Consider the following 9090-nt stretch of genomic DNA (forward strand, 5'->3'; position numbering starts at 1 on the left):
ATCCAAATAGATTAAAAGCTGTAAAAAGTTTTGGGTTAGCAGATGTAAACTAGTATATATAAAATGGATAAATAACAAGGTCCAACTGTACAACACAGAGAAGTATTTCAATATCTTGTCAGAAACCATAATGGAAAAGAATATAAAAAAAGAATGTATATATGTGTGTATTCCAGAATCTTTTGACGTATAGCAGAAATTAACAGAACATTTTTGAAGGGTTAATGCAGCCACAATAGGGAAGCAGGAGATGTGCCTGCAAACGGGACTCTGCTTGGGCTGAACGTGCTTGCAAATGAGGCGTTCTGCCAAGGAGTCTGGACCCAGCCTTGAGTTTAATGGTCCCTTGCAAACGAGGGAACATTCCCTTCTTGTGATAAGAAGAAAGAAAGGGCTCTGGACAGACTCTGCAGTAAGCAGAAATTTCACTCCCTTTTGCTGTACGATAACATTTATGCACATGCGCTATACTGAGAAGGCTTAGTCATACAGTCTGGAATTCTGCCCAGGGGGGCTATATATAAATAAACTGCAAGCTCACTTGCTTGCGCAGTTCTTTTTCCTCTGGCCAGAGTTGTGTCTGTCTCTTGTGTGTCTTTGTGTGTCTTGTCTTTGTGTCATTTCACTCGCAATCTCCAACACATTTTAAATCATCTAACTTCAATTTTATCAAGGTAAAAAAGCTTAAAAATTTTAACTGTCATAAAAATTTTTATTATTGAAAAATTTAAGGATTGTTTTTCAGTCACTAAGTTGTGTCCAGCTCTTTGCAACTCCATTGATTGCTGCACGCTCAGCTCACCTGTCTTTCACTATCTCCTGGAGTTTGCTCAGATTCATGTCCATTGTGTTGGCAATGCCATCTAACCATTTCGTCCTTCTCCTTTTGTTTTCAATCTTTCCCAGCATCAAAGTCTCTTCCGTTGGCTCTTCGCATCAAGTGGTCAAAGTATTGAAGCTTCAGCTTCAGCATTAGTCTTTCCAATGAATATTCAGGGTTGATTTACTTTAGGTTTGACTGGTTTGATTTTAATGTCCAAGGGTCTCTCAGGAGTCTTTTCTAGCACCACACTTTGAAAGCATCAGTTCTTCAGTGTTCAGTCTTCTTTATGGTGCAACTCTCACAACCATACGTGCCTACTAACCCTAGCCTTGACTGTACAGACCTTTGTCAGAAATCAATGTCTCTGTTTTTAATATGCTGAGTAAGAAGAATAGTGTAATAATCCTTCTGCATCCATTATCCAGCTTCAGCATTTATCAACTCATTTACTGTTACGCACCTTTGACCACATGGGACCGAAAAATGTGGTCTCCATATTACATGAATAGTCAAGTGTCTAAAACATGGACATGTTCAAAGGTAGAAGGGAAAGATAAGTATTGATGAAAAATTATCAGTCTTTCCCAGCGATACTGACTGAATGATGGTTGATTGAATAAATACCTAGGAAATAACAAAGCAACAATATCGATGGAACTTGGGTTTTTAACTCTGGACTCTCTAATACATCTCTGGACTTAGGAGAAAATAATCTTTTATTTTGTTTGATTCATTTTATTTTGGGATCTCTTCTGTAACAGCTTAGCCTTTATCTCTCTAAAACAGATTGCCTAACTAATTCCAATTTATCTCCAATTTCCCACCACCAAAAATAAGGTTGCAAAAAACAATTTTTTAGTGCCTTCAGAAGTGTTTCTTTTATATTTGAGATGTATGTTAGGTGTTCTCTGAGCTACAAATGGTAATAGGAAATCTTATTATGAACTGACAAAAGTAAAAAGTAGAACTTTTTTATTTTGCAAAAGCTTAAACTGCATAGTCAGAAATATATCTGCATTTTAATACAAATTACATAATTCCTAGTCTTTTATCAGTTCAGTCCAGTCACTCAGTTGTGTCCGACTCTTTGCGACCCCATGGACTGTAGCATGCCAAGCTTCTTTGTCCATCACCAGCTCCTGGACTTTACTCAAACTCATGTCCATTAAGTTGGTGATGCCATCCAACCATCTCATCCTCTGTCTTCCCCTTCTTCTCCCACCTTCAATCTTTCCCAGCATGAAGGTCTTTTCAAATGAGTCAGCTCTTCACATCAGGTGGCCAAAGTATTGGAGTTTCAGCTTCAGCATCAGTCCTTCCAATGAATATTCAGGACTGATTTCCTTTAGGATGGACTGGTTGGATCTTCTTGCAGTCCAAGGGACTCTCAAGAGTCTTCTCCAACACCACAGTTCAAAAGCATCAATTCTTTGGCACTCAGCTTTCTTTACAGTCCAACACATCTATATGACTACTGGAAAAACCATAGCTTTGACTAGACGGAACTTTGTTGGCAAAGTAATGTCTCTGCTTTTTAATATGCTGTCTGGGTTTTGGTCATAACTTTTCTTCCAAGGATCAAGCACCTTTTAATTTCATGGCTGCAGTTACCATCTGCAGTGATTTTGGAGCTCCAAAAATAAAGTCTGTCACTGTTTCCACTGTTTCCCCATCTATTTGCCATGAAGTGATGGGACCAGGTGCCATAATCTTAGTTTTCTGAATGTTGTGTTTTAAGCCAACTTTTTCACTCTCCTCTTTCACTTTCATCAAGAGGCTCTTTAGTTCTTCAGTTTCTCCCATAAGGGTGGTGTCGTCTGCATATCTGAGGTTATTGATATTTCTCCCGGCAGTCTTGATTCCAGTCTTTAACTTCATGAAAATAATGAATTAGGCTAAAATGCACTCTAATATTTTATAGGTTCAGGACCAGTGTTTGTAGTATATAAAAACATATTTTTACAGAGGAAAAAAACAACTTGCAAGTAGGTATTTTAAACATAAGTGTCTATAGCTATAAAATTCTGTTCTTGGTAGCATTTATGTTTTGGGGGAGTCTCCCAGTCTTCAAAGGACAAAGCAGAGAGCAGAATCAGTGTAAGATGTCCACAGAGTTTGTAAGTAGAGGCTCTGAAGATTTGCAGCATCCTGATAAGATGCCTTCAGTTCCTTAACATTGCACAGAAATTATGATTTATGTTGTATATTTCTTGGTCCACTTACCAGTTATCCTGTCATTTTCTGCACTATTGATCAAATACTGAATGTCTATACATCTGAGCAGAGGATCCACAGGGTTGCAGTCAGTCAAAAGAACAAACTGACAGCAAAACCTTTGAAATTGTCAAAGATACTCTGTTTGTCTTTAAGGATGTCCAGACAGATGATTCCTGGACTGTGGATGTTGCTGTTATAGGTTCTGGTGCAGAACATTGTATTATATTTTTTAAAATTTTTATTTATTTATATATTTTTGACTGTGTTGGGCCTTTGTTGCTGTATTCTCTAGTTGCAGAGAGCGGAGGCTACTCTTTAGTAGTGCGTGGGCTTACTTTCTTGTGGTGCATGGGCTTCTCACTGCAGTGGCTTCTTTTGCGGAGGAGCACAGGGCCTAGGGTACGCTGACTTCAGGAGTTGTGTCATGTGGACTCATTAGTTGTGGCTCTTGGACTCTAGAGCACAGGCTCAATAATTCTGACACATGGGCTTATTTGCTCCAAGGTACATGGAATCCTCCTGGATCAGGGATCAATCACGAGTCTCTTGCATTGGCAGGCTGATTCTTTACCACTGAGGGAAAGACACACATTGCTTTATTTAAAATAGATAACCCACAATGACCTACTGTGTAGCACAGAGAACTCTACTCAATACTCCATAATAACCTAAATGGGAAAAGAGTTTGAAAAAGAAGAGATGCATGTATATGTATAACTGAATCACTTTGCTATACCCTTGAAACTAGCCAAACATTTTAGCCAGCTTATATTCCAATATAAAATAAAAAATTTAAAAGGAAATATTTGGTGTGGACAATAAGATGAAAATGTGATATCCAGAAAGAACATATCGCTTTCACATACAGAACCTGGTGGACCAAGTGTAGTCGATTTCCACTCATCAGTGTTGTCTCCATCGGCCCAGCAAGTTAGGAGGGGAGAATCAAGGTTATTTCAGCTAGCTCCTTCTGAGTTCTTACGGTGCTAGTGGATAACTTAGCAGTGGTTTTGCTAGAGTGTGGTGCTTTTCTTCTCCTGGGTGGCAGAAATTTTTCTCACTTGTTTTTAGGCTTTGGAGTGGCTAGATTTCACCAATCCGTGTCTGAATTAGCACGTCGGCCTGTGGCTCTCATCATGAGACATTCACCAGATTGGACATCTTGGAGAAGTTATTTCTTAGAAAATTCTGCTGCCTGCTCAGCCCAGTCCCTGGATGCTATGGTTATTGGAGAAGGTGAGAAAGAGGCAGGGAAGGCAAACAGGAAGCCGAGGAAGTCCAGGCCAAGAGTGTGGAACATTGAAAGTTGGACAGTATTGTCTGCAATAAACATTTAATACATGTTTCCTCAAGAATTTATATGATTATATTTTAGAGAATTATACCTGGATGAATATATCTGGATCATAGTGTATCAGTTCAGTTCAGTCACTCAGTCATGTCCGACTCTTTGCGACCCCATGAATTGCAGCACGCCAGGCCTCCCTGTCCATCACCAACTCCTGGAGTTCACTCAAACTCACGTCCATCGAGTTGGTGATGTCATCCAGCCATTTCATCCTCTGTCATCCCCTTCTCCTCCTGCCCCCAATCCCTCCCAGCATCAGAGTCTTTATATGTAGGTATAATTTGATCAAGTACTCATGCAATGGAGATGATGTAACTTTCACTATAATCCTTGTAAGTTTCTTTCATAAATAATTGTTAGCTAATATTTGGTCATCTATCAGGTGTGGAATGCCATCTCTTTGCTGTTTTAACTTAATATTTTTTAGTTGCTATTGAGTTGAGCATCTCTCTGTACATTTAACAATTATGATTTATTATAGGATATTGAGTATTGGTCTCTGTGCTATAAAATAGGACTTTGTTGCTTATCCATTCTCTGTATAATAATTTGCATCTGCTAGTCCCAAACTCCCAATCCAACCCTCACCCTCCACTTCTCCTAGGCAACCGCAAGTCTTTTTTTTTAAATTAATTAATTTTTTAATTGAAGGATAATTGCTTTACAGAATTTTTTATTTTCTGTCAAACTTCAACATGAATCAGCCATAGGTACATATAACCCCTCCCTTTTGAACCTCCCTCCCATCTGCCTCCCCACCCCATCCCTCTAGCTAGGTTGATACAGAGCACCTGTTTGAGTTTCCTGAGCCATACAGCAAATTCCCATTGGCTATGTAATTTACATATAGTAATATAAGTTTCCATGTTACTCTTTCCATACTTCTCACCCTCTCTTCCCCCTCCTATGTCCATAAGTCTATTCTCTATGTCTGTTTCTCCATTGCTGCCCTTAAATAAATTCTTCAGTACCATTTTTCTAGATTCCATATATATGCATTAGAATATGACATTTATTTTTCTCTTTCTGACTTACTTCACTCTGTATAATAGGTTCTAGGTTCATACACTTCATTAGAACTGGCTCAAAGCCTTCCTTTTTATGGCTGAGCAATATTCCAATGGGTATATGTACCACAACTTCTTTATCCATTCATCTGTCATTGGACATCTAGGTTGCTTCCATGTACTAGCTATTGTAAATAGTGCTGCGATGAAGAATGGGACATGTGTCTTTTCAATTTTTGTTTCCTAGTTTTTAAGGGAATCTCCATACCACCTTCCATAGTGGCTGTGTCAATTTACATTCCCACCAGCAGTGCAAGAGCATTCCCTTTTCTTCACACCCTCTCCAGCATTTATTGTTTGTAGATTTTTGATGATGGCCATTCTGACCAGTGTGAGGTGATATCTCATTGAGTTTTTATCTGCATTTCTCTAATGATGAGTGGTTCCAAATAGGAAAAGGAGTACATCAAGGCTGTATATTGTCACCCTACTTATTTAATTTATATGCATAGTACATCATGAGAAATGCTGGGCTGGAGGAAGCACAAGCTGGAATCAAGATTGCTGGGAGAAATATCAATAACCTCAGATATGCAGATGACACCACCCTTATGGCAGAAAGTGAAGAAGAACTAAAAATCCTCTTGATGAAAGTGAAAGAGGAGAGTGAAAAAGTTGGCTTAAAGCTCAACATTCAGAAAACGAAGATCATGGCATCCGGTCCCATCACTTCATGGCAAATAGATGGGGAAACAGTAGAAACAGTGGCTGACTTTTATTTTTCTGGGCTCCAAAATCACTGCAGATGATGATTGCAGCCATGAAACTAAAAGACGCTTACTCCTTGGAAGGAAAGTTATGACCAACCTAGACAGCAGATTAAAAAGCAGAGACATTACTTTGTCAACAAAGATCTGTCTAGTCAAGGCTATGGTTTTTCCAGTGGTCATGTATGGATGTGAGAGTTGGACTGTGAAGAAAGCTGAGTGCCGAAGAATTGATGCTTTTGAACTGTGGTGTTGGAGAAGACTCTTGAGAGTCCCTTGGACTGCAAGGAGATCCAACCAGTCCATTCTAAAGGAGATCAGTCCTGGGTGTTCTTTAGAAGGACTGATGCCAAAGCCAAAACTCCAGTCCTTTGGCCACCTCATGTGAAGAGTTGACTCACTGGAAAAGACTCTGATGCTGGGAGGGATTGGGGGCAGGAGGAGAAGGGGACAACCGAGGATGAGATGGCTGGATGGCATCACTGACTCGATGGATGTGAGTCTGAGTGAACTCCGGGAGTTGGTGATGAACAGGGAGGCCTGGCGTGCTGCGATTCATGGGGTCGCAAAGAGTCAGACACGACTGAGTGACTGAACTGAGCTGAAATGGTATATTCTTTTCCATTGGTTCTATATGTTTGTTTCTGTATATTCATTTCAGAACAGCTGCTCTCAGCTGCTGTTGTGCATGCACTTCTGTGTCTGAAGGTGTATTCCTGATGTATCCGTGGAGAGAGAGCATCTCCATGTCCACCTACTCCTGCTCCATCTTGTTCTCTCCACAAGTGTGTTTTCTATGTCTGTGAGTCTGTTTCTCTTCCATATGTTCTTTCTCACATGACTTTTCCTTTTTAGGAGGAGTAAACTGTTTCATGTCCTTTGGTGTCACACTTAGAACAATGTGTGTATGCCAATTTTATGCACATATTTACTAATGGCTTCATTTTGTACATTTCATCTTTAATCCATCTGGATTTCCCTTTTAAGTAACAAAAATGCTATTTCAGATAAAAACAAAACCAAAAATTCACCAGTTCCTCTTAAATATGTGGGCAGACACAAAAAAACCACTTTTGTATAATTTCATTTATAGGAAACATTGAGAATATGTAAAGAAACAGAGAAAGAAAGGGGATTAAGGGTTGCCAGGGGCTGAGGGAGGGAGGAATTGGGGACTGCATGCATCAGATAAAGGGTTTTATTTGGAAGAATAAAGTATTTTGAAACTAGACAGTGGTGATGGTTGTATAGTGTTGTGAATGTACTTAATGGTCTAGAATTGTGAAATTAAAAAGGCTTAAATTTTATTATTTTATTCCTTTTTCACATTTACAAGTCTTTACCTAATGTGTTATTATAAGTAAATTGTAGGCAAATGCCATTTATTTTCTGCAGCACCTAGCTAGTTGCTCTGGGCATATTGACTACTTAAAATAAAATACAAATTTTAAGTGTTCGTATAATTTTAGTGATATGAAATTGAGCAGAGGGTTATTTGAATTGCAGCAAACTTTACATTTGATAAGCCCTAGCTTCTCTGGTGGCTCAGAGGGTAAAGCGTCTGCCTGCAATGTGGGAGACCCGGGTTCAATCCCTGGGTTGGGAATATCCTCTGGAGAAGGAAATGGCAACCCACTCCAGTATTCTTGCCTGGAGAATACCATGGACAGAGGAGCCTGGTAGACTACAGTCCATGGTGTTGCAAAGAGTCTGACATGATTGAGCGACTTCACTTTCTTTTTCATTTTATCTGTTCACTTACTGAATTCCCTTGAGTTCGTTGGTTTCATTGCCAGGGAATTGAGGTCACTTCCTGGGATCCCCTTATCTGGACTTACCACTTACATAAAACTCCCAAGGGTACCTCTGCACTGATGACTGTTCACCCCCAACCCCATGCCATGTCCGTGCACAGTGATACCAATACAACCCACTCCATGGTTTCAGGGAGGTCTGGGTGCAATAAGGACCCCAACTCTAAAGACATAGCTGGGTTCAGACCCAGCTTCTCCTTCTCATCAGTGATGTGTCCCTTGACAAGCAACATGCCTCTCAGAGTCCCCAAGCTACCCATCTGCACAATGAGGTCATTCTGATGTCTACTTCCTAGGGAGACCATCAGGTGTATAGACGTATAAACACCTACATTGCCTGTAAAGCCCATAGGCTGGTATTACACATGGTTCATGGACAGACTTAGCAAAGGAGGGATTACATAAAGGGATACTGTAGCACAGAACAAAACTGCAACAAGCCTAGGGAAAGTCACTCACTCCCCTTCCTGCCTGTTTCCCAGTCCCCCTGTGGGAGAGTTTAAATTAAATGAAATTCAGACATTGTCCTCTCCGGCCTACAGCCTTCCAGGTCCCCTTATTGTGTTTAGATTCAGATCTGAGTGTTTCATCTTGGCTTATGTGGTGGGCTGCTCCCATTGTAGCTCCCAGGGTTCCTGGTTCCTGGTTACACATCTTTGTATAATCCCCACTGTTTTTAGTGGATGGACAATGAGATTGGGTTCTAACATGTGGACTGATTTATGAAAAGTCGGTGACTTCTACTCATTCCTCCTCTCTTGCTGTTTCTCAGTCTCTCTAACTCTGTCTTTGCCTCTCTCTGTCTTTTTTTTTTTTAACCTCTTTCTCTCTTGTGTGCATCAGATCAGTTCAGTCACTCAGTCATGTCAGACTCTTTGTGACCCCATGGAATGCAGCACACCAGGCTTCTCTGTCCATCACCAACTCCCTGAGCTTGCTCAAACGCATGTCCGTTGATTCTGTGATGCCATGCAACCATCTCATCCTCTGTCATCCCCTTCTTCTCCCACCTTCAATCTTGCCCAGCATCTTTTCCAATGAGTCAGTTCTTTGCATCAGGTGGCCAAAGTATTGGAGTTTCAGCTTCAACATCAGTCCTTCTAATGAATATTCA

General features: G+C 40.3%; 1 pseudogene; it reads right to left on the minus strand.

Moving 5' to 3' along the window:
• Nucleotides 1-3017: 3017 nt before the first annotated feature.
• On the minus strand, nt 3018-8630 carry LOC120861237 (annotated as a pseudogene).
• Between the last annotated feature and the right edge of the window lie 460 nt (nt 8631-9090).

Source organism: Oryx dammah, unplaced genomic scaffold (genome assembly GCF_014754425.2).
Source record: "Oryx dammah isolate SB20612 unplaced genomic scaffold, SCBI_Odam_1.1 HiC_scaffold_11232, whole genome shotgun sequence".
NCBI classification, from domain to species: Eukaryota; Metazoa; Chordata; class Mammalia; order Artiodactyla; family Bovidae; genus Oryx; species Oryx dammah.